The sequence below is a fragment of the Caretta caretta genome, chromosome 2 (genome assembly GCF_965140235.1).
Source record: "Caretta caretta isolate rCarCar2 chromosome 2, rCarCar1.hap1, whole genome shotgun sequence".
NCBI classification, from domain to species: Eukaryota; Metazoa; Chordata; order Testudines; family Cheloniidae; genus Caretta; species Caretta caretta.
The window spans coordinates 74,871,464-74,896,343 of record NC_134207.1 but is presented as its reverse complement, the minus strand read 5'-3'; the positions used below and the strand labels follow the sequence as shown (position 1 = coordinate 74,896,343).

At 40.6% G+C, this 24,880-nt stretch overlaps 1 pseudogene; it reads right to left on the bottom strand.

Annotated features, from left to right (window-relative positions):
- Positions 1 to 2,643: 2,643 nt before the first annotated feature.
- LOC125631056 (ethanolaminephosphotransferase 1-like) overlaps positions 2,644 to 24,880 on the bottom strand; it is an 86,447-nt pseudogene continuing 64,210 nt past the window's right edge.

Below are 24,880 nucleotides of genomic sequence, written 5' to 3'. Positions count from 1 at the left end.
CACAGTGAGAAGATTATTACGATAGATGCCCTTCATCAGAATAGGTAAGCAAATCTATGTTCCAATGTCTAACATGCCCCATCATAAAGAGTATAAATTTCACTTATTAAATAACTTTCATTTGAAAATGATGGTGAAACTAACCATCTGTTGCACAGATGTACCAAGTAAAAGGAGGCACGGTTTCCAGTTTATCTTCTCCATAGTCCTTAGCAGACCTTGTGAAAAGTCAGTCAGTGCTCATACTGCCCTGCTGTGAACAAACCACTCTATTCCATTTTGTTGAATCAAAGTTGACTTATTTTCCAAGACATTCTCTAACAGTGTAACATACACTGTACAGTACATAATCTGCATCTATACTTCAGTTTGCTCTAATGTAGCTTGACAGTTAATTTTAAAAAAATGGATAAAAATTGCATATGTGATATAGCTTCCACATTAAATAGTACAAGGAATTCATTTACATTAAAACTCTGTGCTATGCATTTTAAAAAATCAATATAGTAGAGACATGGACAGGATGGTGGCGTTTCAAGTTTTGTCTTTTAAGTTAGTGAACTATTTTAAGGTACTACAATACAGTGCACCAAATTAAGACACTTTTATGTACATGTACACTTCCAACAGTTTACAAATAAATTGTGCGGGGAGCAACAATACAAAGATAATGATCCTGATATAACTACTGAGGTGTATATTTCTATTACACATACTTTTCATACACTGTACTTAAAAAATTATGATTTGCTTGTATTCACCCAAATATTTTCCCGATATTTTTTGATGAATGGATTTAAAAAAAAACAAACTTCGAAAATCTACAGGTGTCAAAGTAGGTGAGAAAATTCTGTTCCAATATATAAAGTATTTGAATTAATATTTAATTCCATCAAAGAATGAGACTTCAGAATCTTTGTCTGAAACTTCAGTTTCTTAGCTACATGCACTCGGGGCTTCCCCTCTAGCATCTCATTAAATACACAATCCTTTAGACCTGGTAGGTGCAGCAAGTATTCCTTCATGCAGCACTGGAATCCTGCTCTGGAGACCCCAAAAAGGCTGGGGCAACCCAACCCTCACCTTCACCTCCATAGATGGAAGGGGACTCGTCATTCAAGGAGGGATAGTAGAACTTTCCCTAAGTAGCTGACTTAACCATTGGCTTGAATTGATGTGATGCAAGCACAATTGACGCACACCTGAATACCTTGGACGAGTCAGAAAGCCTCTTTGGCTAGGACAGCATGTGAGAGGAAGAGAGCCCAATCACAAAGGACGTAAACTTAAATAAAGTAAGCATTTTTCAGTGAAGGACGAACACTTGTATTTTTAAATATCGCTGTAGCCCTCCTCCCACTCCACCCCCAAATTCTTATTTCCTGTGTAACCTGAGTAATGTACTTTAAATAGCAACAGGAATTTGCAACCCTGCTATATGCACCAGAAGATTTATTGGCCTAGATAGTAAAGAATGCAGGCAAAGAACTGATTAGTATGTATTGCATACCTAGATGAGGCTGAAAAAAATACTGTGCACAAAGGATCTAGCAGGCCACTCACTTTGTGTCTATTTGGTTTTTCAAATTTGTTTGCCCAGTTACTCTAGCATTCAGGCCCTACCTTCACAACAAGATTAGGCTATGTCTACACTACAGCTTATGTCGGCATTACTTACGGTGCTCAGGGGTGTGAATAAACCACACCCCAAGCAACATAAGTTACACTGACATATAGCCCTGATATGGACAGCACTATATTGGTGGGAGAGCTTCTCTCCCGTCGGCATAGAGCATCTTCACCAGATGCACTGCAGCATGTGTAGACAAGCCCTCAGAGAATCTTCAAAGCCTTCTAGTGTACAAGTTTTCTTTTCATAAACAACCAGATTGGAGTGGGGTATATTGTTGTTTCTTAGGTAAGCACCAACAATGTGCTTTGTGCTGTATAAGACACACATGTAAGGGCAATCCCTGCCCTGCAGAGCTTGCAATCTGAATAATATAGATCAGACAAGGATCACTGAGAACCAAAGAGAGTGTGGGATTTAAAGGATCTTGTTTTGCTTGAAGTTTCCTCATCTGATGCTCTTCACTGATTAACTTGAGGTAAATAAAGCATTTGACATGGGTTAGTATTTGGGGGGGAGTGTCAGAGAAGTGAGACTTTAGGAAATGGAATGTGGCTGGCATATTGGAAGTTCCACACAAATACAGCATCACTTAAGCAGACACAAACATATGAGCCAGGGAAGGAAGTGTAGGGGACATCAAAACTGGCTTCATTGGTGAATGGACAGGATAGAGAGAGGGCACAATTTAAAAAGTTCAATGATGTAGTATCGCCTAGGACTGATTTGTGCAGGGTTTCGAAGGTAGGGACAAGAAGTTCAAACTTGATATTCTGGGCAAAGAGGAAGAAGATAGGATAGGCAACATAGGCAGCAGAATGACTAGCAATACTTTGATCACTGGACTAGCTTTCTCTGAAGCTTGCTGAGTAGCTCATTGTCTCAGCCGTTTGCATATCGAGCCCATTATACTCTTTGGTTATTTTAATCAACAAAGCACCACTATTTTCATCATAGAAACACAAATGAGAAGCTCCATGGTAAGGTTTATGCTCTGGTCACAGCAAAGATGTTCATTCTTGAATGTGTTTCTTCAACAAAAAGATGTAAATGTTGAAATGCTTACTCAGCTGCCTCCCCTAAAGATAAATTAAAGAGGGTTGCATGTTTTGATGAGAACATTATTGTACCTGCACAAGAATTCCAAGTCTCTGTATTCCCACTGACTGGGAGTTTTAGGTTTGGAATTCTAAGCATTAAAGCTAGTGAGTTTTGATTTTAAATTCCTCATGTAGTGTATTGATGAGAGATGAAGCCATTGGGGACTAGATTCACAGGTGGCAAAAGAAGTGAATAGAATTAGGCCCTCTTATGCCAGCATTGAATCTGGTCCAAATAATTCAGATCTAATCTGTGCTATTTTGGCCTGGATTGACAAATGTCTTAAAATCTATTACGGCACTTGCATCCACACACTGACAAGGGAACATTTTTTTCAAGGCAGGAGGCAAAGCTTTCCCATACAGTGCAGCACCAGGTCTTCAATAAAAGGATGTCAACTGTATATTTTCTAAATGAAATTTTTGCTATTTGGGACATTTGCTCTTAAAGCAAAGTCAAATTAGGGCATGTTTTAAGGATTATTCTACAAAATTGGTAGGACAAAATGCTATTGACTGCAGAAGAATGAATTTGATCAGTAACGCAGATGGTGATAAATGCCAAAAATAAATTCAAACGGTATCCAGCTAATCTGAAAGCTTTCGGAAGATATTCCTAGAACACACACACAATGACACCATGGTACCTCTAACATGGGAGCTGGTGGAGGAGGCAACATAAATTAAATGTTTGAAATGCTGCTTTGCACATTCAAAACAAAATGACCATTTTTTAAATATGTTTTGTATTTTACTCTGTTTTAACTTCATTAGATTAATCTCCTAGCGAAGAGGCTGGGGGAAGTGCAGGACACTCATAAACTGTTACATAAAACCAATCAACAAAGATTATGACTATGATAGGCTTAGCTGATAATAATCTCTGTCCCTGCAATATTTTGAGCCACTAAAGATTCTGTACTTGGGGGCAAGAGATGCAGTGCCCATAATGAACAAGTTTGTTTTCCTTTGGACTAAAGATAAATACACAGCAAAGAATGAATTAAAAAAAAATTCAAAGTATAGCATACTGCCACACTTGTATGTTATTAGTAATCACACCAAATCTGACACATGTATCTTCTCCCTACTGCCTCAGCTGTAACTTTTTCTATACCTGCAATTATTAATAAAATTATAAAAAACATGTATTTACCACACAAACTCCATAGCGTACGTGAACAGCTGTGGTTAACATAGTGAATATGGTAAGTGCCATTTCCTCATTCTTGCCCAGGAGCCCTGTTACCACTGCGTAGACCACGAGAGCTCATGGAAACAGGAGCCAGTGGAAAGCTTCAGATCTGGTGTCACTTGCCTGGCAAATTATCAGTCTGCACTGTTAGAATAATGTAATCAGTCAGGTAAGATGTATTGGAGCAATTTATTTAAAGGAAGCGTATTAATTTGTCTGCTAGAGTATTTTCAGTTGAAAAAGCGTGTGGCTTAGGAAACATGGGTAGTTCCAAGATGGGGATTTATCATAAATGATTGTCTTTGCTCCTTTATTGGCTGTGATTTTTACAGCACTTTATTACATGTAATTTAAAACATACAGTACATATCTTTTATGGAGACAGTGTTTTGACATGTTACTCTTTGAATTTAAAAATAACTTTGCATAAAGGGCAGCTTGTTTGACACTTGTTTTCACACACTCAAAAATGTAATACTAAATCAAACTTTAAACATTGGAGCAATGGGTTGAGGTAGAAGGATCATGGTCAAAGTGATGGACTGAACATATAAAGTGCTGTATAAATCACAAGTATTAGTGTTTTAGTGAGATCCTGAATACTGTAATACTATTGTAATATATTGGTCTCCTATGTATTTTCACTACATGAATTTTCATATCCTTAACCAAAGTTTCTTTCAGCTTGAAATGACTAAATACCAAACCATAGACAAAATTTTCAAAAGCACCTAAGTCCCATTTTCAAAGGTGACTTAGGTTTCTATGGGTCAGCTTTTAAAGGTATTTAGGCACCTAAAGATCCAGACATACTCCTAGTAGGATTTTCAAAAGCACCTAATTCAATTGGTTCAAATGGGATTTAATGGAATTTTTAAAGCCACTGGTTGCATAACTCCCATTAAATCAATGGAGTTAGGAGTGTAAGTGCTTTTTGAAAATCCCATGAGGCACCTCTGTACATCTTTAAGTGCCTATATACTTTTAAGAATTTGGCTCCAGGCCTGGTCTAGGCTTGAAAATTAGATTTAACTTAGCTACATCACTTAGGGCTGTGAAAAAATTTGTGCCCTGGGGAATGTAGTTAGGTCAACCTAACCCCACTGGTAGGCACAGCTAAATCAACTGAAGAATTCTTCAGTCAACCTACCTACCACTTCTTAGAGAGGTGGATTACCAACAAGGATGGGAAAAAACCCTCCATCAGTCTGGGAAGCATCTACACCATGGCACGACAGCAGCACAGATGCAGTGCCATAATTATGCTGTAGTGTAGACATGGCTTAAGTATCATTGAAAGTCAATGGAGCTTAAGAGCCAAAAACATTTTATGAAAATGAAATAAGCTCCTAAATCACTTGTGCACTTTTGAAAATTTTACCCCTTGTCAACTTAAGCTTGGCTCAAAATTGAAATGTAGTAAAAATTTGCATTTTATAAATCCTAAAATCAATAGAAAAACTTCCACACACAAAAAATCAAATGAAAAGTTCATTCCCCTGTAGTGTTTGAAATCCAGACACTACAGTATTACGACTCTGAAAGTAAAGGTGACACTGACTTCACTGTTTCATCGTGGAAGCTTAAAAAATGGAAAAAATAAAGTATGTAAATTTATTTCACATTCAGTAATTTAAGGTGTAATTATTAATAGTGCAGGTAAACACACTGGCTTACAATGTATTATTGAAGTTGACAGTGTCCCTTTTAAAATACAATCCATTTTAGAATTCACTTAGGGAGCTGTGTTGTACTTTGCAGTATATCAACAAGAGTAAGTTACCGTAATCTTCTTATTACATACATAGTGTCTTTTTTGCTGAGCAACTGCATATATCCAGAAGGTGGAATATGTATTGTTAATTATGTTAAATATGATTTTCCATTAAAACTGATTTGTTAAATTCTCAGTGTGTTTGTAATGTTTACTCACATTATTCCCAGTTTCCATCACAATAAATTACTTCCATTAACATAAGGCATCAACAAAATATATTGTGCATAAAGAATTGTAATTGCAGTCATTTACTAGTTCTGAGATATATTGGCCAATAAATAATATACTATTTTAAACCTGAACTACTCTAGTCACTACAGATGACAGTAGAAAAAAGGTTAGAACTGAGTTTGTCAGATAAAAATGGAAGTGGGATATTAAGACTCTTCTGCTGATCTAACCCATTTCCCTCAGAATCTTTTCCTACAATCTATTCTCAGTGCTTTGGTTCCATTTAAACTGGCTTTAGAAAGGTCAGTTCCACTATTCCCATTCCACAAGCTAATTGTGTTAGGAATATTTTTTGAAAGGTTAAAATTTTCGTTCTTAATTCCATCCTGTTAACCTCATTCCCATGTGTCAACCCAGCTAATTCCTCTTTCCTTAATGTTTACACCTTTCCAATGCTACAAGTATTTTTATTTGACTTGTATTCCCTACCTAGACCTCAGTTGGCCACACGACATATATATTTGTCTTTATAAGGTTATTCAGTAGCCTCTCTTTTTCTATTCTATGAGTATTGTTACCATTGTTTTAGTATTTATTATTGGGTTCAGAAAAAACTGGCCAGATTTAGACATAGCCTGGATCAGAGGCTCTAGAGAAAGAGCAGAGCTGAAGATGACGCCCTGGTTATGGGCCTGAGTGGTGATGATGGATGGATGGTGTCCATTGTGGGGACGGGGAAATGGTTAAGAATTCTGTTTTGGCTATGATGATCTTAAACATGTACGTTTTACAGTTGTCTTATATTTCAGTCTAGGTCCTCAGTCTTCTCCCACTTTGAACTCCCTGTTAACTGTCTCCACAGTTATGCTCACCTCCGCCCCATCCGTTTGTTAGCAGTGAATCTGAAATCCCCCAAGCAGTTGCAATCTCCACACCCAGCTCCATGAGGAGGTCCAAAAGGGCTCAGACTCTCCCATCCACCATCCTAAATCCTCAATACGAAGTGTTCTATTATTCTGAATGGAAATCTCTACCTGTCTTAGGGGAGTTTCTAAGTGTGCCTGTAGTTCAGACAGAAGTATGACATTTGCCTTTTGTGACTGTGTGCTCAGACCAGCCAACAATGTTGCCTGAACATTTCCCAGGATGCCTTTGAGACCCCTCAGTGGAATTTTGAGATCCCTGAGTGGAATAGAGGGAAGTAAGTTTTGTGCTTCAAACCAGAAGAGAAGTGGGATGAATGGAGTGGCTCCAAGGCTGTGCTGCTGCCCCTGCCAAAGGGGCAGGGTGTATGGGGGAGGGGCAAGAGCTGTCTCTTGGGGATGAGTTGCTGGTAGACACCTTACCTTTTTTTTTTTTTTAAAGTCTTGTTTTTCCAGTTAGATGCTAAAATATTGGGAACTGCCTGTCTCTTAGAGCTTCCCATTAGAGGCTTTTCTTTTTTCTTCTTGTTTTTCCCCCCAGGAGGCCCTTGCTTTACCTACCTAGTCTGACATTGCATGGTTTTGAGGTCAAGTTGAAAGCAGGCTTGAAGTCAAAAGTGTCTAGTGGACAAATAAATATGTTGTGAAAGGAATGAGACATGCAAGATACTGGCAGGTAGAGAACAGTGGGCAGCAATTTGTGGTCTTTAGGGCAGATAATGAAAACCCAGTGTATCAGAATCTCAGGGTGAACCTCTATTGCTATGACAACTATTACTTAGTCTCTGAAGGGAATATGTATAAAAGGTACCAACGGAGAGGAGGAAAAAAGATGGCTTCTTTTGGTTTTGAAATGTTAGTGGTTCAATTACTATTTATTTACACATTTTAATTGCTGTAACCCTCTAATTCAGCAGTAATTATCTCAGTAAGACAGGATCTTGAAATACATACTATACTCATTAGCTGCAACAAATTGCAGCATAACAAGGAACTTTTGGGTCACCTTGTTGTTTTCACCTTAAAAGTATCTTGACACTATTGTTCTTCATTGGTTGAGATGCTTATTTAATATTTGCCTACTGCCCGTCAGATTTCCCTCACTGGCAGGAAATCCGTATTTCTCACTTAAGAACATACACAGCTCTCTTAGAAATGTAAATGGAATGACAAATTCATACAATTGCGCTTGTACCCTTGACAAATGAGGCACCCCTCACATGGCAGAGTGCAGTCTCCAAGATGGAGCTTATTCAGTTGTGACTGCCAAGCATATTTTTAAAAGGATATTTGAACATGAGCACTATCCATGAATATCCATTCCTGGTTTTACAAAATAAATGTTTAGAGGCCTCCAATGAGAGCTCATGGCTTCCATCCTGAACTGACAGGATTTCACATCTCCTGTAATGCAGGAAACTTCCGTTTCTGTACATGTTAAATTTGGTGGTACTGTATGCCAAACTAACCTACTCTTGTATACTGTAGTAATAAATACTTAATTACAATGAGCATAGTACTGATTGATATTCACTTTTATAGTGAAACTGTGTCCTGGAAATTATACCAGAAGTGTTGTTCAAAATATGCGGTAAAATGTGCATCTTCCTGTAAAACAACTAAAATATATTTACCTGTGGAGGAACAATTATACTGAAAAGGTGTACACAGATATAATGACAGGTTTCAGAGTAGCAGCCGTGTTAGTCTGTATCCGCAAAAAGAAAAGGAGGACTTGTGGCACCTTAGAGACTAACAAATTTGAGGGCATAAGTCACAAGTCCTCCTTTTCTTTTTACAGATATAATGGTTGTCCAACATCTCAGTGCATTTGCAGCTCTCTGTATGAAGTTAATTGTTCACTTCCTATAATTCTCAAAAAATCTTTTCATCCTTATATATTGAGTTGCATTATTTACTTAAGTAAACTTATATATTTGGAGTTATACAATATCTTTTGCAGGTTGAGGCATATGGATTCGATATGTTTCCAAAACTTAGTGCCATGCATGAAGCCCAGTTATTCAGGGTTTGTCCTGGGGCAGGCAAATTTTTCAACACAAGGCCCTGATTTAGCAAAATATGTGCTTAAGTCCCATTGAAATCAAGCGCTGTCGTGAATCAAGGCCTAACCCTTGATTTCAGTGAGAGCTTGAATATTAAGAATTATGTTCAGTTTTGTTGTATGGTATTCCATATTGCTTCTTCACAAAGATTTATTTTCCATCTACATTAGATGAAGAAAGAGAGTGCTAAGGCACAATGAACAAGTAATGTAAGAGAAATTCAGAGGACCATCGCAAGGCATCACTTATGCCCTCAAAATATTACTTATACTATAGTACTTGTGGTGGTGGTCTAAACTGGGGAGTACCCGATTAATCGGGGAGTACCCAATTATACCTACGTGTTGGAGGATATCTGGTATGTTTCATGAAATAAAGACAGCAATGTTCATAAAGCCCTGGAAAAGAGACCTTAAAAATTTTACACTAATCTGGAATAAATATCCAAAAACCTGTACTAACACTGCTGAAAGCGTTAACTTTTCAGGCAATTGGTGTAGTATATTTTTATAAATGAGGGTGTAATGTGGACACGCTATTTAGACACTTAATTCCAGTGGCACAAGAGGAGTGAAAGTGATTCTGGTGAGTTTTTTTAACTAATGTTGCTCTTTTCTTTCTTTTAGACACATCAAGTAAAAGAACAATTTAATTCTACTCCTAGAATAGTGTCTCTACATATAAACCGTAGTCACAAAAATACTTACAATAACATTTGAGAAGACAACACCAGCCATCCATAAAAATAGCCTGGTTTGTTTTGCTAATGTATCACACGGTGATAAAATCACCCAGATAGTAAGAAGCACAAACAGCAGCACAGGAGATACCAGAGGTAGAAGTCCTTCATACAAAGAATCTTTCTTCAATGTTTTCTTTGTGTGCTCTGCAAATAAAGAAAACTATCGATTTTATGGAGTGAGATATACGTTATCTAATCTACCTCTCCCCAATAATTTCAAAACTCTAGCTTGAACAAGGTCTATGAAGCTTAACAGTTCATCTCTCAAATATTATTACCACTGTGCAAATGTTTTAGAAAGTTAAATATTTTAAGAGATCCTAGGATACCTATGCAATTCTTCTTACTTGGCTAAAATTAGATTGTTTTATTCATATTAGGTAGTCTTTGCTCAGCTTCCCCTATTCGTCACGTCTAGCAATAAAACACAAACCTCACGCCGAGTGATTTGCAGTAGCTGTGTCTTTTGCAATTCTCCAATTTCACAGAAATCCACATGCTGTGCAACTATTTATTTAGATGATGAAACTTTTTTATTTAGAGGCTGCTGAAATGTTTTCATCCATTATACATCATACTTAATGCTGGCACATTATTATTTGCTTAGTTTTAGATATGTTTCTGCTAAATGATTGTTGCGGCATCACCCAAATGCTATTGTAATGTGGAATCAATTTTAAGTAGTAAAATATAACAAAATTAATGTTTGTTTTTTCTTGATTGTTGATCTTTTATAGTACTTTTAAAGGCGGTAAAGAACTGATGGTCTGTCAGAGGAAAGGATAAATGTAAGATAAACAGTGATTGCGCCTGTACCAATCTCCTTACTAACGTAAAACTCCCATAAAGCATATCAGTGGGATTTTGGATCACTAAAGATTATATGATTTGGGTCATTGATTTATACTTATGATTTAAATCAGGGGTGGCCAGCCTGTGGCTCCGGAGCCACATGCTGCTCTTCAGAAGTTAATATGCGGCTCCTTGTACAGGGACCGACTCCAGGGCTGGAGCTACAGGTGCCAACTTTCCAGTGTGCTGGGGAATGCTCACTGCTCAACTCCTGACTCTGCCACAGGCCCTTCCCACGTCCTCCCCTGAGCCTGCCATACCCTCGCTCCTCCCCCACCACCCCCCTCCCCGAGCCTCCTGCATGCCACAAAACAGCGGGGAGGTAGGGGGAGGCACTGATTGGCGGGACTGCTGGTGGGCGGGAGGCACTGGGGGGGAGGGGAGCTGATGCGGGGCTGCTGACGTATTACTGTGGCTCTTTGGCAATGTACAGTGGTAAATTCTGGCTCCTTCTCAGGCTCAGGTTGGCCACCCCTGATTTAAAAGAACAACTTTAGGTACAGTATATACTGCAAAACACACAACTACTTTGTGTGTGTAAAATCAGTGCTCACCAACCGCTCAATCGCGGTCGACTGGTCGATCCTGGAGCCTCTGCCACTCAATCGCGTTCTCCGGCCGCTAAAAGTCCGGTGGCACAGCAGCAGGTTGCCTGCCTGCCCTGGCTCCATGCTGCTCCCAGCAAACGGCTGGCATGTCTCTGCAACCCCCGTGGGGCAGGAGGAGGACAAGTGGCTCTGCACACTGCTGCTGCCCCAACCCCTATTGGCTGCGAACTGCAGCCAATGGGAGCTGTGGGGGAGGTGCTTGAGGACCTGGGGCAGGGTGGGGGCAGAGGGTCTCCACCCCCTCCTACACCCAAACTCCCTCCCAGAGCTTGCTCCTCCTGCACCCCAACCCACTACTGCAGGCTCAGCCTGGAGCCTCCTCCCACACTCTGAACCCCTTGGCCACAGCCCAGAGCCTGCATCCCCCCCACCACCATCCCAGCCCGGTGAAAGTGAGTGAGGGTGGGGGAGAGTGAGCAACAGGGGGAAGGGGGAATGGAGTGAGCAGGGCAGGGCCTTGGGGAAGAAGCGGGATAGATCCTGGCTTGATCTTAAATTCAAAAAGTGATCCTGTGTGTAAAAAGGTTGGAGACCGCTGATATATATAAAATATTAGGGCTGTCGATTAATCGCAATTAACTCACACGATTAACTAAAAAAAAATTAATCACATATATATTACACTGTTAAACAATAGAATACCAGTTAAAATGTATGTATTTATAGTTGCGCTCTCACAATAAAGAGATTGCATTACAGTAGTCGTATGAGGTGAATTGAAAAATACGATTTCTTTTGTTTATCATTTTTACAGTGCAAATATTTGTAATAAAAATAATATAATGTGAGCACTGTACACTTTGTATTCTGTGTTGTAATTGAAATCAATCAATTGAAAATGTGGAAAACATCCAAAATATTTATATAAATAGTATTCTATTCTTGTTTAACACCACTCAATTAATTGCAATTAATTTTAATGGTTTGATAGCCCTAATACATACAAAAGAATGAATAAGGTCTCCTGAAATTTTTTGTTGTTTTAAAAATAAAAAATAACCCATGCTGATAAAATACCTGCTGATGTTCAGAGTAGCAGGGTGGGGAGAAAAGAGGGCAAGTTTACCAGAAAACCTGAATTTTTAATGACCAAAGCTTCTGAGCATGACCACTAGAATCCAATAAATCAGACCTTGCTGGATGTTTAGAACTACTGTACTTTTCTGTTCAGAGTAGTGACATAAAACAGCAGCAGGCCTGAGAGAAGCCCTGCCAAGTGATTACATAAGAGGGAAAATGCTAAGCAAAACAAAGTGCTGAGAATGACAAGAAAGAAAATAAAGAATATTCACTAATCAGAAGAAATACTAATTCTATCAGGTCTCTGGCACTTTTCAGGGCCAGTAAACCCACATTATGCTTTGGTTGCAGGCCCATTTTTGGGATGACACAGGAGACACCTCTGGTGGGAATATGCTGCAGGAGGCATAATCTCTCTTGGAGTACCCTAGCATGCAGGTGAAGAGCAGAAACTGCCCCATTTCTTTGGATGGTGTAACCTACTCCAGCAGCTCAGCAAGCTGGTGGGCAAAGGGATTGGGATATGTCCATTCCTCTTCTTGGCTTCCTTGGGCTCTGTCTTTGTAAAGCACTTTGAGATCCACAACACAAAAATGCTGTGTAAGTGCTAGGTATTATTTTATATTCTATCTAAATTTAAAACTTTATAATATTTATATTGCACTGATGCCTAGAGACCTCAACCAGGTTGTACTTAGCATTATATATGCATGTAAATAAATGACTGTCCTTGCTCCAAGGATGTAACAGATGGATGAAATATAAACAAGCAATATAAGGCAGAGGGCAGGACAGAATAATTAAAATAGGCTATTTGAGCATATGCTAGCTGTGCATACAATTTCATAGGTATAATGCACCAACCATTAGAAATAATCACAACTTGCCACCTGCCTAGCCATTATCTGACGGTAGTTTCCTATATGCTTCCTGGCAGAGCTGAGTTTTAAAGAGGGATTAAAAGAGGATAAGATGTATTGAGTGTAAGGTACTCAACAACAATAATTTACCTTCAGTGGCCAATAACATTTGGAGAAAATCATGGAGCACATTTGACTGCAAATAAAACACAGTATTATTAACCAACAGCATACATCTGTTTAATTTGCCTGTTGAAGAATCGGAGTTATAAAGAGGAACTGGGTTAGATTGTGGGCGGGGGGCAGGAAACACTTCCTAGAGCTTCTCCCATTGTCATAGGTACTCCACCTCAGCAAGGGGCAGTAGGTAAGTTGATGGAAGAGCCTTTGCATTGAGATAGCGCTGTCTACACTCGGGGTTAGGTCGATGCAACTACATCACTCAGGACTGAGTGACATAGTTATACTGACATAGGCTTGGTCTACACTACAAACCTAAGTCTCTGGAGGCCTGAAAGTGACAGGAAAACACAAAGAGTTATAAACATGAAAAAGAAACCAATGTTACAGATTGTTTTTCTGTAGTCAAGTTTTCACACAGTACATCTGTGGACCAGTTGCCAACTGAAAGAAACATAGCTTTTTCATATGTTACATTTATTTCTCTTGTGAGGACAGCATAAAATGCAATGATTTAAGTAGGATGGTATGACACTTATGTTAATGCACTTACTTATGAATGTTGTACAGCGTCTGCAGAACTGAAAGAAATATACTGCAGCCTGGAAAGAAACAAGATTCATACATGATGTTTTATGGACATGCTGCATTGATGGCATCAAATCTTTACTGACGTGGTAACTGAACTGTTCTGCCTTGTTTTGAGAGAATTCTCTACTGGGTGTGTAAACTGAGGTCAAAGGCTGATTGCAGCTGTATAATTATCACTATTAGCCCATATATATTTTATTAAGTGATGCTGCTGCAAATGGTTAACCATTTCAATTCCTGCATTTTGTAAGACAAGCAGTAGAAGCTTTTAAGAGACATTCTGAGCAGAGTGTGTTGTAATGGCGTTACTAAAAGATTGCATCACAGTTCAGTAATTATTTGTTCTATAGTAGCACCTAGTGGCTTCAACTGCGATCAAGGCCCCATTTTGGTAGGCGCTGTATGTTCACATAATAGACAGATCTTCAACAAAGAACTTGCAGCTGGAATTGATAATTAACCACAAACACAGAAGTCAAATTATTTATAAATGAATGTGCTTTTTAGGAAAATGGTAGGTTGGCAATTTAATATACAAAGATTCTATTTATAATATAATTGTATATTCCATTTTAACAATGATTTATTTTCACTACTGTCATTATTTGACTGACTGTCATTTTGATATTCACTTTAAAAACACAGCAGCAGCTTTAAAAAAATCTTTTCTTCTTTGAGACTGAGTTAACTGGCAAAGGAATAGGGATTCCCTTGTATAAACTAGGCCAGCAGCTCTGTGTTTATTGTATTACCATAGTGCCTAGGAGCCCTAGCCATGATCAGTACCCCACTGTGCTAGGCGCTGTACAAACAGCGAACAAAAGGACTGTCCCTGTGCAAAAAGTTTACAACCTAAATATGAGACAACAGATGGAAACAGACAGATCAGGGTGTACAAGGAAACAGTGAGACAATACTGGTCAGAATGATGGGCAGTGGACATATGCGGTACTCCTGTGATCTTCTGTGGCGTAAGTTTTTTCCTTTGTGTTGGTCTATGTAGTATTTTCCTTTCTGACTACCTATCAGGTGTTTTCCAGCTGGTTGATTTGTTGCTTGAAGTCCCCATAGGATGGCCTCTGCCTCCGTTTCATTATTATCTGGCTGGACAATTGTCATAATGTCTGTGTTTTAAAATTGTGCAAGACTAATAGTTTGTTACGAGGTAGAATTGCACCCTCTGGTGATATAAACTTTGAGTTTGTAAGTTTAAACTTCCAAAAATCTTAATTATAAAAAAGTACCCAACTGGTTTCACAGTATTAGCGTTTTGTAACAATTTTTGTAAAAACAAGGAAATTCAGGATGCAGGGTCCTCTATTTGTAGAGGATGTGCAAAAACAAATTTAGGATAGTATATATTGGGGTTACCATAGCACAGCAGGGTTTCTTGTCTCCTCAAGAGATTTTGGCTTTCACCTGTCAGTCATTTGTCCCCATTGTAGAACTACCAAAGTCTTTGGCACAATTTGGGATGATTGGCAACTCCAACAAAGGAAAACTAGAATAGCAGGGATATTGGAGTCAGGATAAAGTTGTATTAAGGAATACTCCTCTAGCTCCATGGAGACTAGTCAGTATAGCCTATATGTTCTTTAATAAGTAGAACCATCAACCTTCAACCATCTTCTAAAAGGAGAAAAAAGAAAAGAATAGTTCAGCTTGTAATTTTTTTGGGGTGGTGGGTTTTTTTGGGGGTTAGCCCTCATCTGCCTCTCCTCCCCTACCCTTACAAAAAAAATCCGTCCTCTCTATCAAACAGCTGGAGGACTTGCAGTTTGAAGAAACATCCCAAGTATTTTGTCAATATACTTATATATATTCTCAAGCTTACTGCTCTCAGAATTGTCTGTTTAATGTGCATTTGCAGCTAGCTATGTTTTCTATTAAGCAAGGAGGGCTAGTTCAATAAAATCTTGAGTTACGTACAGCAGTCCTACCATCTGCATCACATTAGAGCAGACATGAGACAAAACACTGACTCTTAAGGTTAAATCTAAATTTCCTGTTTCAATCCTGAAGTTTGATTTGTTAGAAGAAAAGCAACCAAGAAGAACAGAAATAGAGACAAGCACTAGAAATAGAATTTAAAGACCATTAGTTCCCAGCTATTTGTTATCTTTATGAAGTGTCAATTTAGGTAGAAATAACACACGGACCACAAATGATAATCTTACTAGTTAAAATTCCATCTCCAAGAGGGAACAGATACACCAAATACATCCTTCACCCAAATAAACTTTTACCCAATGTAATCTTTTATGAGGGTGGGGGTTTGAGTGTATGGGGGAGGGGGTAGTTTTTATGAAGTTGCCCAATTTCTTCAGCACATTGCTTCCGCTGTCTTTTTAGCTGAGGAGGCCTGCTAGGGGTTGTCATTGGAAATCATCAAGACTGTTTTTTAATTAGCGTTAAGAAATCCCTTCTGCCCAGCAACTGAATAGCTGCTTCTACATCATTCTCAGTCCCTGCTGATTCAGGGAGCGGAAGGCACAGAGTGAGGCTCTAACCCAATCACAATCGCTTGGCCTTTGAGCCATCCTGACTCCTGTCCAAGCAGTGATTTTTGAAATTCCCTAAAATCACACATTCTGCAAATATTACCTGTGTTGACTGAAATCTCATACTTGGGATATTAGGAGACATTCTCTCAATAGAAATCATTCAGTCTAAAAAAAAATCTAACTTCAAAAAATCAGAACATGAAGTAATGCAAAATGTGAGTGCGAATAGGAATGCTGTGCACTTCTACAACGACTTCATTCTGAGGATCTAAAAACATTATACAACCTATGAACAGAACTGGTCAAGCTTTTGTTTACACAAAAATCCTTACCACTTCTCAACCCACTCTGTTCCTGAGCTCTATCTCAAAACACCACTGTGAGAAATTATCCCTATTTTATAGTGGGGAAATTGTGCCACAGAGAGGTGACACAGAGTAACGTAGGGAAATCCAGTGGCAAGATGGGAATAGAACCCCCAAGTCAGCAGCAAGATCATCCAACCCTCTTTTAGACACATAAAATAGGCAGTTAAAATGCATTTGTATCTGTAACCATCTCTGTCATGTCAGGAAATACTAAAATGATCCACTAAAGGACAAAGGCACATTAGGAACAAAGACACTTTTTGAATTTCCAAAGCTATTTTTGAGATCTACGTTTTTCATTATCAAAGAGGCAGCTGCAATAGCAATTCTGACACCTCAAATTCTTGTTTAGGGCTTTTGAATTCAATCCTTATCCTAACACAAAAAAGTGTTAGTTACTTATGTGAATATTTCTATAGCAGACGTTGCCATAGCATAGTACACCTTATGGAAAATTAAAAACAAATATCTGTCATCTTAAAGAATGACTTAATCAAATCACTGACCCACTTTGCGCCCTATATAAGCCTCTCGCCTTTGTCTAATGGTAATTAAGTAACACTTATTTAAAGAGCCTTAGGCCATTACCAGAAGATCACCAAACTCCTCCAGATTGTGAGAACAAGTTCGGCAATGAGATCCTGCCGCTCTACACTGTTGCTGTCATTTTTAAGCCACTGTTGTACTTCAAACCAATGCCATTCTTTCAGATAAATTTTGGTTTCCAAAAACTTTCCATCTGAGAAGGGGAAACTTCCCCCATTTTGGCGGGGCGGGGGCGGGGGGAGAAGGGAGACAGGGAATAGGGCTGGGCAATCCTTCTTTGCAGAAGGCAGAAGCTAAGGCTTTGTCTACACTACGCACCTTTCAGTGACACAGCTGTGCCGTTACAGCCATGCCGCTAAAAGGTGCGCAGTGTTGCTGCTGTGTGTCGGCGGGAGAGAGCTCTCCCACCGCCAAAAAGCTTCCACCCCCAACGAGCAGCTGTAGCTTAGTCAGCAGGAGAGCGCTCCTGCCGACAAAGCCCTGGTCACACCGGCGCTTTTCGTTGACAAAACTTTTGTTTTCTGGGTGTGTGATTTTTTTAACACCTCTGAACGACAAAAGTTTTGTCAAAAAGAAAAGGAGGACTTGTGGCACCTTAGAGACTCACCAATTTATCTGAGCATAAGCTTTCGTGAGCTACAGCTCACTTGATGCTGTAGCTCACGAAAGCTTATGCTCAGATAAATTGGTGAGTCTCTAAGGAGCCACAAGTCCTCCTTTTCTTTTTGCCGATACAGACTAACACGGCTGCTACTCTGAAAACTTTTGTCATTCAGTTGCCAGCGTAGACAAAGCCAAAGAGTTAATTTTGACTGAACTGAGTCCTTAAATGCTTGGCAGTTTAGTAGCATTTCAACCTGCATCACTAATATTACCAATTCTCAGCAGCCCTAAGGTTACAGCTATACTGCAGAAAACAAAACATCAGCGAGTCTCAGAGCACAGATCAACTGACTCAAGCTTGAGGGGCTTGTGCTATCGGGCTAAAAAGAGCAGTGTAGATGTTCCCACTGGGGCTGGAGTCTGGGCTCTGAAACCCAGCAAGGGAAGAGGGTCTCAGAGTCCAGGCTCCAGCCCACAGCAGTAGCAGCAGTCTACGCTGCTATTTCCAGCTCGGTAGCATGAGTCCCATTCAGTTGCCCCAGGCTCCAAGACTCACTGCCACAGGGTTGGTTTGTTTGCAGTGTAGATGTGCCATAACTGACCCATCTCATCACCACACTATTTTCCCTTTCAACCTCTAGACTGATAACCTTATATTCAATGACTGCTGAAGAGTCAACTGTAAAAATGATTCATTTACACCTAGCAGCTGGAAAAATTACTTAGCAATGTTTGGCATCTCAGACCCTAGAAAACCCCTCCCCACTCCATATTCCACATTTTAGAGCAGTGAGACTGTTGGGAAAAAATTTCACTGCATAGAATGTTTAATATACCCTTGTTAAACTTTTAACTTTCAGAGGCACTGGTAGCTGGAGAAGTGGCTGTTTATAGAACAGGACTGATTCTCACTGTTATGCATTTCTGGAGAAAGGAACTTTTTTGTTTTCATTTAATTTCTAATTCCACTGATTGGCGGGGCAAACAGATTATTACATAGTCAACTGCTTGCTGACTACACAATCAGTATTTTATTATTTACAGTGTAAAAGTTAGCACCACTTATGAACTGAAAAGAATCAACTGAGAAGAAAATTTTAGAATTTATAAACTTAACATGTCTGAAGTATGCAACTTTAAGCAATTTAAGCAAACAAATACATATTCAAGCGTACCAGTACAGCATGAATTACAACACATCTGATTTTACATGGAGACAGGATAGTTGTGCAAAACATGTATGCTATCTGCATGCACAAAGACTCAATTAACATTTGCATGCACATGTTTTGGATTTAGTGAGTTTGCACCCATATTTGCCACCTAAGGCATTGTCATGGTGAGGCTACATGCTAACCCATTGTAGAAATCTAGCACAGACTGGTCATGAGATAGCTCCATATAGTACAGTATACATTGCTATCCCTTTTGAACCAAGTGGTTAGCCAATGTTCATGATCTTCTGGTTGAGTTAGGAGGAGAAGTTGATGATGGAGACTTGTATTTCTTTCAGGCAATCCTTTTTATTTACAAAAATGTTTCCAAAGTCCTGTTTCCCTGATCACAGTAGGAATCAAACAGGAAGGAATTTCTTTACTAACCATTCCAAGCCTCTTTTCAGCCAGCATTCTGCCCCAAAAGCTCTTCCTCTTGCATTTCTCTGAGCCATGTTACTAGTGTTTCTCTTGCTGGCTGCTTCTCTGGTGTGTCGTCTCATGCACAGCCCTACCAAACATTATTCTCCCCCACCCCCCATATTTGCCCTAAGCCCCCAGAGAAACTCTCTCAACACATATAGCTCAGCCTTTGTCCAGTCGAGCCGTGTAGCCTGTGTTTTGGGCAGTTGTTCCTATTGTTTCTCCAAAAAGGACCTTACCTGTTTCTTGCATTTATCCTGAATGAATAGTGGCTAGCATGCACATCAGCTTCGATAGGGTTTCACCCAGCCTCCATCATAACAATACTTTCATATGTACTAAGCAGGTGAATATATTAGCTAGCACATGCTCAGAACACACTTTTAAATCCTAATTGAGCCAAAGTCTAAGCATACTTTGAAAGTATATCCCTTAACATTACCTAATGACTATTCAGAATGATTAGCTGCTTTGCAATAGAAAGTACAGGAAATCATTTTGAAATGAGTTACCAATATGTTACTGAAAATTTGTCTTAGCAGTATATGCCAATAAAAAAGCAATCTCTCTCCTCCCTCAGGTTTCAGAGTAACAGCCGTGTTAGTCTGTATTCGCAAAAAGAAAAGGAGTACGTGTGGCACCTTAGAGACTAACCAATTTATTTGAGCATAAGCTTTCGTGAGCTACAGCTCACTTCATCGGATGCATCCTGTGGAAAGTGTAGAAGATCTTTTTATATACACACACAGCATGAAAAAATACCATCACAGGGCCTAATAACATCAGCCACACTATCAGAGGCTCATTCACCTGCACATCCACCAATGTGATATATGCCATCATGTGCCAGCAATGCCCCTCTGCCATGTACATTGGTCAAACGGGACAGTCTCTACGTAAAAGAATAAATGGACACAAATCAGATGTCAAGAATTATAACATTCATAAACCAGTCGGAGAACACTTCAATCTCTCTGGTCACGGGATTACAGACATGAAAGTTGTGATATTACAACAAAAAAACTTCAAATCCAGACTCCAGCGAGAAGCTGTTGAATTGGAATTCATTTGCAAATTTGATACAATTAATTTAGGCTTGAATAGAGACTGGGAGTGGCTAAGTCATTATGCAAGGTAACTTATTTCCCCTTGTTTTTTCCTACCCCCCCCCCAGACGTTCTTGTTAAACCCTGGATTTATGCTGGAAATGGCCCATCTTGATTATCATACACATTGTAAGGAGAGTGGTCACTTTAGATAAGCTATTACCAGCAGGAGAGTGGGTTTGTGGGGGGGGGGGGGTGAGAAAACCTGGATTTGTGCTGGAAATGGCCCAACTTGATTATCATACACATTGTAAGGAGAGTGATCACTTTAGATAAGCTATTAGCAGCCGGAGAGTGGGGTGGGAGGAGGTATTTTTTCATGCTTTGTGTGTATATAAAAAGATCTTCTACACTTTCCACAGTATGCATCCGATGAAGTGAGCTGTAGCTCACAAAAGCTTATGCTCAAATAAATTGGTTAGTCTCTAAGGTGCCACAAGTACTCCTTTTCTTTTTGCAAATACAGACTAACATGGCTGTTACCCTGAAACCTGTCATTTACACTTTAGTTTCATACCTAATTGCCTTTTCTATTGTCTTTCTGTTTTTAAAAACCAAAAATGCAATGTTTCAATTTACAGTTTTTAGATTTTTCAGGTTTAATCATTCTCCTTTTTTACTTTCCTCCTCTCCTCACCCTGCCCCAGCCACCCTTCCTTTGTCCACTGGAATAAGGAGCATAAAGGTCAAAAAAATTGAGAGAATGTGGCAGGGGAAACATCCTCTTCCTCTCTGCCCCCCTTGTAAGAATTAAAACAAAAGCAGAACAACCCCACATTTTCTCAGTGAAAGAAAATATCCTTTTTTTTCTTCTAACACCTTTTTTCCCCAGCTCAGAAAAGTATGAAAAATGTTTTTAGAAAGTGTGAAAAAATACTTTCATTTGTTTAAACTTTTTTTAAAGTTTTCATACTTTTCCAGTCAGCTGTGTGCCCTTGTTGCCAAGAAGGCCAATGGCATTTTGGGATGTATAAGTAGGGGCATTGCACGCAGATCGAGGGACGTGATCGTCCCCCTCTATTTGACATTGGTGAGGCCTCATCTGGAGTACTGTGTCCAGTTTTGGGCCCCACACTACAAGAAGGATGTGGATAAATTGGAGAGAGTCCAGCGAAGGGCAACAAAAATGATTAGGGGTCTGGAACACATGACTTATGAGGAGAAGTTGAGGGAACTGGGATTGTTTAGTCTGCAGAAGAGAAGAATGAGGGGGGATTTGATAGCTGCTTTCAACTACCTGAGAGGTGGTTCCAGAGAGGATGGTTCTAGACTATTCTCAGTGGTAGAAGAGGCCAGGACAAGGAGTAATGGTCTCAAGTTGCAGTGGGGGAGGTTTAGGTTGGATATTAGGAAAAACTTTTTCACTAGGAGGGTGGTGAAACACTGGAATGCGTTACCTAGGGAGGTGGTAGAATGTCCTTCCTTAGAAGTTTTTAAGGTCAGGCTTGACAAAGCCCTGGCTGGAATGATTTAATTGGGGATTGGTCCTGCTTTGAGCAGGGGGTTGGACTAGATGACCTCCTGAGGTCCCTTCCAACCCTGATATTCTATGATTCTATGATTCCAGTTGAAAAACACATTTTAAAGTGAGGAAGTATCATCTTCCCCATATCCCACTCATCCTTTTTTACATTTTTCCACATTTTTCCATTGTGGGAAAAAAACCATAACTGTGAGGGGGGAGACCCAAAAATATAAAACCTGAAATGAAACAAAAATTTAAAATAGGATTTTAAAAAGTCAGTGAAAGATCATAAAAGCTCTGAACATTTTTTTGTCTGAAACTTTGGGGAGGGAGGGAAATACTTTTTGCAACTAACTCTAGGTTAGATATGTAAATGGCTAATGAGTACTTCCACAGTTATGTTATTGTTGGGAACACTGGGGCATGGCCACTAGGTAACTCGAGGGGATGGAAGACCACGAGTGTCGATGAAGCCCCCTCGCACTAGGCCCCGGTGTCCTTGGCCCCCCTCCTCCTGCCTGGAGGCACTCGCAGCAGCTCTGCGTGCTAGGCCCAAGTGTCCTTGGCCCCCCCGCCTGGAGGCACACACAGCAGTTATGCTGAGAATCTGCAACAGTATGTTGCAGAGTCAGACTGCCTGAAACTAAGCAAGGCCAAACAGGGGAGATATGGAAGAACAATGCTGAATAAAGCAGCTTTATGTATAGTTTAACAAATGATACAGAGAATCAGGGAACTAGCTGGGAACTGGATTGGCTGGCTATATGGATACTTGGAGCAGCTTGCTATTGGATAAGTATGCTGGGAAAAAGGATGTATAAAAGCCTGTGTAACTTCCTGCTCTGTTGTGCAGGATTTGAGATTTTATTCTCCCTGTACCTTTTTGCAGCTGCAAATAAACTTTTCTGCTTCTCCACCCCGTTGTGATTATTGGGTGTAGCACACCGGGTAACGAACCAACTCAAGCTGTTGTTCAGCCTCTCGGCACTGGGTGCCGGCAACAGCTTTTGGCGTCCCTGGGTGGGCGACGAGGCTGCAATTTAGCCTTGCCCGGATCCCTCCTGGAGGTCGAGGATTGCAGCGAGAACCGACGCCCAGCGCGCACCGGTGAGTTCATCGGGGGCCTCGGAGGAGACGCGATTTGATCGACCCCAGAGGGCACAACGGTGCAACGCACTCATATAGTGGAGAAGCTGTTGTGGACGGCGGTGAAGAACCGGTCCCTTAGACGTGGGGGAGGAGCAGCTGCAGGCCACGGTGAAGAACCGGACCCTTGGATAAGGTAGGAACCTATTAAAATCCGGATTATATGCTCTGTTGGAACCTGGGGACGCCCAGAGTTACCCTGTAGGTATGGGACAGGGACAGAGCTCAAAGGTTAGGGCACGGTGTACGCCCCTAGAGTGCATTCTAGCAAACTGGAAGGTATTTGGTGCGGATCCGATGACTAAGAGCCAATTAAAACGATTCTGTACAGTTGACTGGCCTCAATATCAACTAGAGGACCAGGAGTGGTGGCCACCAGGAGGGTCAATTAATTACAACACGATCCTCCAATTAGTTTTGTTTTGTCAGTGAATGGGTAAATGGAATGAACATATGTATGCGCATTTGTTTCTGACTTTATGTACTCGACCAGATATTTTACAGCACTGTAATCTGACTCCGACTGGTTCGGTAGCAGCTAATGTTAGTCCCCAGACCCCCACCCCCACTGTAATGGCAGAGCCGGTGTCCCCTTCGGCCCCCACACCCCCACCGTATAAGGGTAGGATGCCTCGGGTTACAGAGATTGCCCCCTCGGTGGTACTCTATCCTTTGCTTACCGAGACGGTTGTGGCTTGCCCAGGGGCAGACGGACGTCAGGCTACCACTATGCAAGTTTAAACCCATGTGCCATTCAATCCAATAGACTTAGCAGCTTTTAAAACACAGGCTGGGGAATTCTCAACCAACGCAAGCAGGTTTATATCAGTCTTTGAGGGGTGCCTCAGTAGTCACAAGCCGATTGAGATGACTGTAATATCCTCCTGAGAACCCTGTTGTCTGAGGTGGAGAGGGATCAGGTTACAGCTAAGGCAAGGGGAGCGTCAGCTTTCAAGCGAAAGAAAGGAAGCTATCTGTCAAGTTCCTACCCCAAGTAACCGTAAGCGGCTCAGGGCATTTCTGGGTATGGCAGGCTTTTGCAGGATATGGATCCCAGAGTTTGGACTGTGGGCTAAACCCCTGTATGACTGTGTAAAAGGAGCGGATCATGACCCCTTCTATTGGACCCCAGAGGCTGACAGGGCATTTAAAATTCTGAAAAGAAAATTGATGGAAGCCCCGGCTCTGGGCCTGCCAGATCTCTCTAAGCCGTTTCAGTTGTATGTACATGAACGAAGGGGGGTGGCCCTAGGAGTGCTTACACAGCTGTTAGGAGCATGGAAGCGTCCTGTGGCTTATTTTTCTAAGCAATTGGATCAGGTTGCAAAGGGTTGGCCGGCATGTTTACGGGTGGTCGCAGCTACTGCCCTATTGCTTGAGGAAGCCGAGAAGCTAACATTGGGAGGGGTTATGCAAATCTATACTCCCCATATGGTCCGAGCCTTATTGGATGCAAAGGGAGGGCTTTGGCTCACCCAGGCTCGGATTGCTCGGTACCAGGCTAAGCTGTTAGAGAACTCTGAAGTCACCCTACAGCCTTGCCCCTCCCTTAACCCAGCCACTCTCTTGCCAGAAACAGAGGAACAGAAACATGACTGTTTAGAGATCATAGATGTCCAGTACTCCAGCCGTCCGGATTTAAAGGATGTACCTCTCCCAAATGCAGATCATGAGTGGTACACTGATGGTAGCAGTACTGTAATAGATGGGCAAAGGAGGGCGGGTTATGCTGTTGTGACCCTCCATGACACTGTGGAAGCTGAAGGTTTGCCTGCTGGGACCTCTGCCCA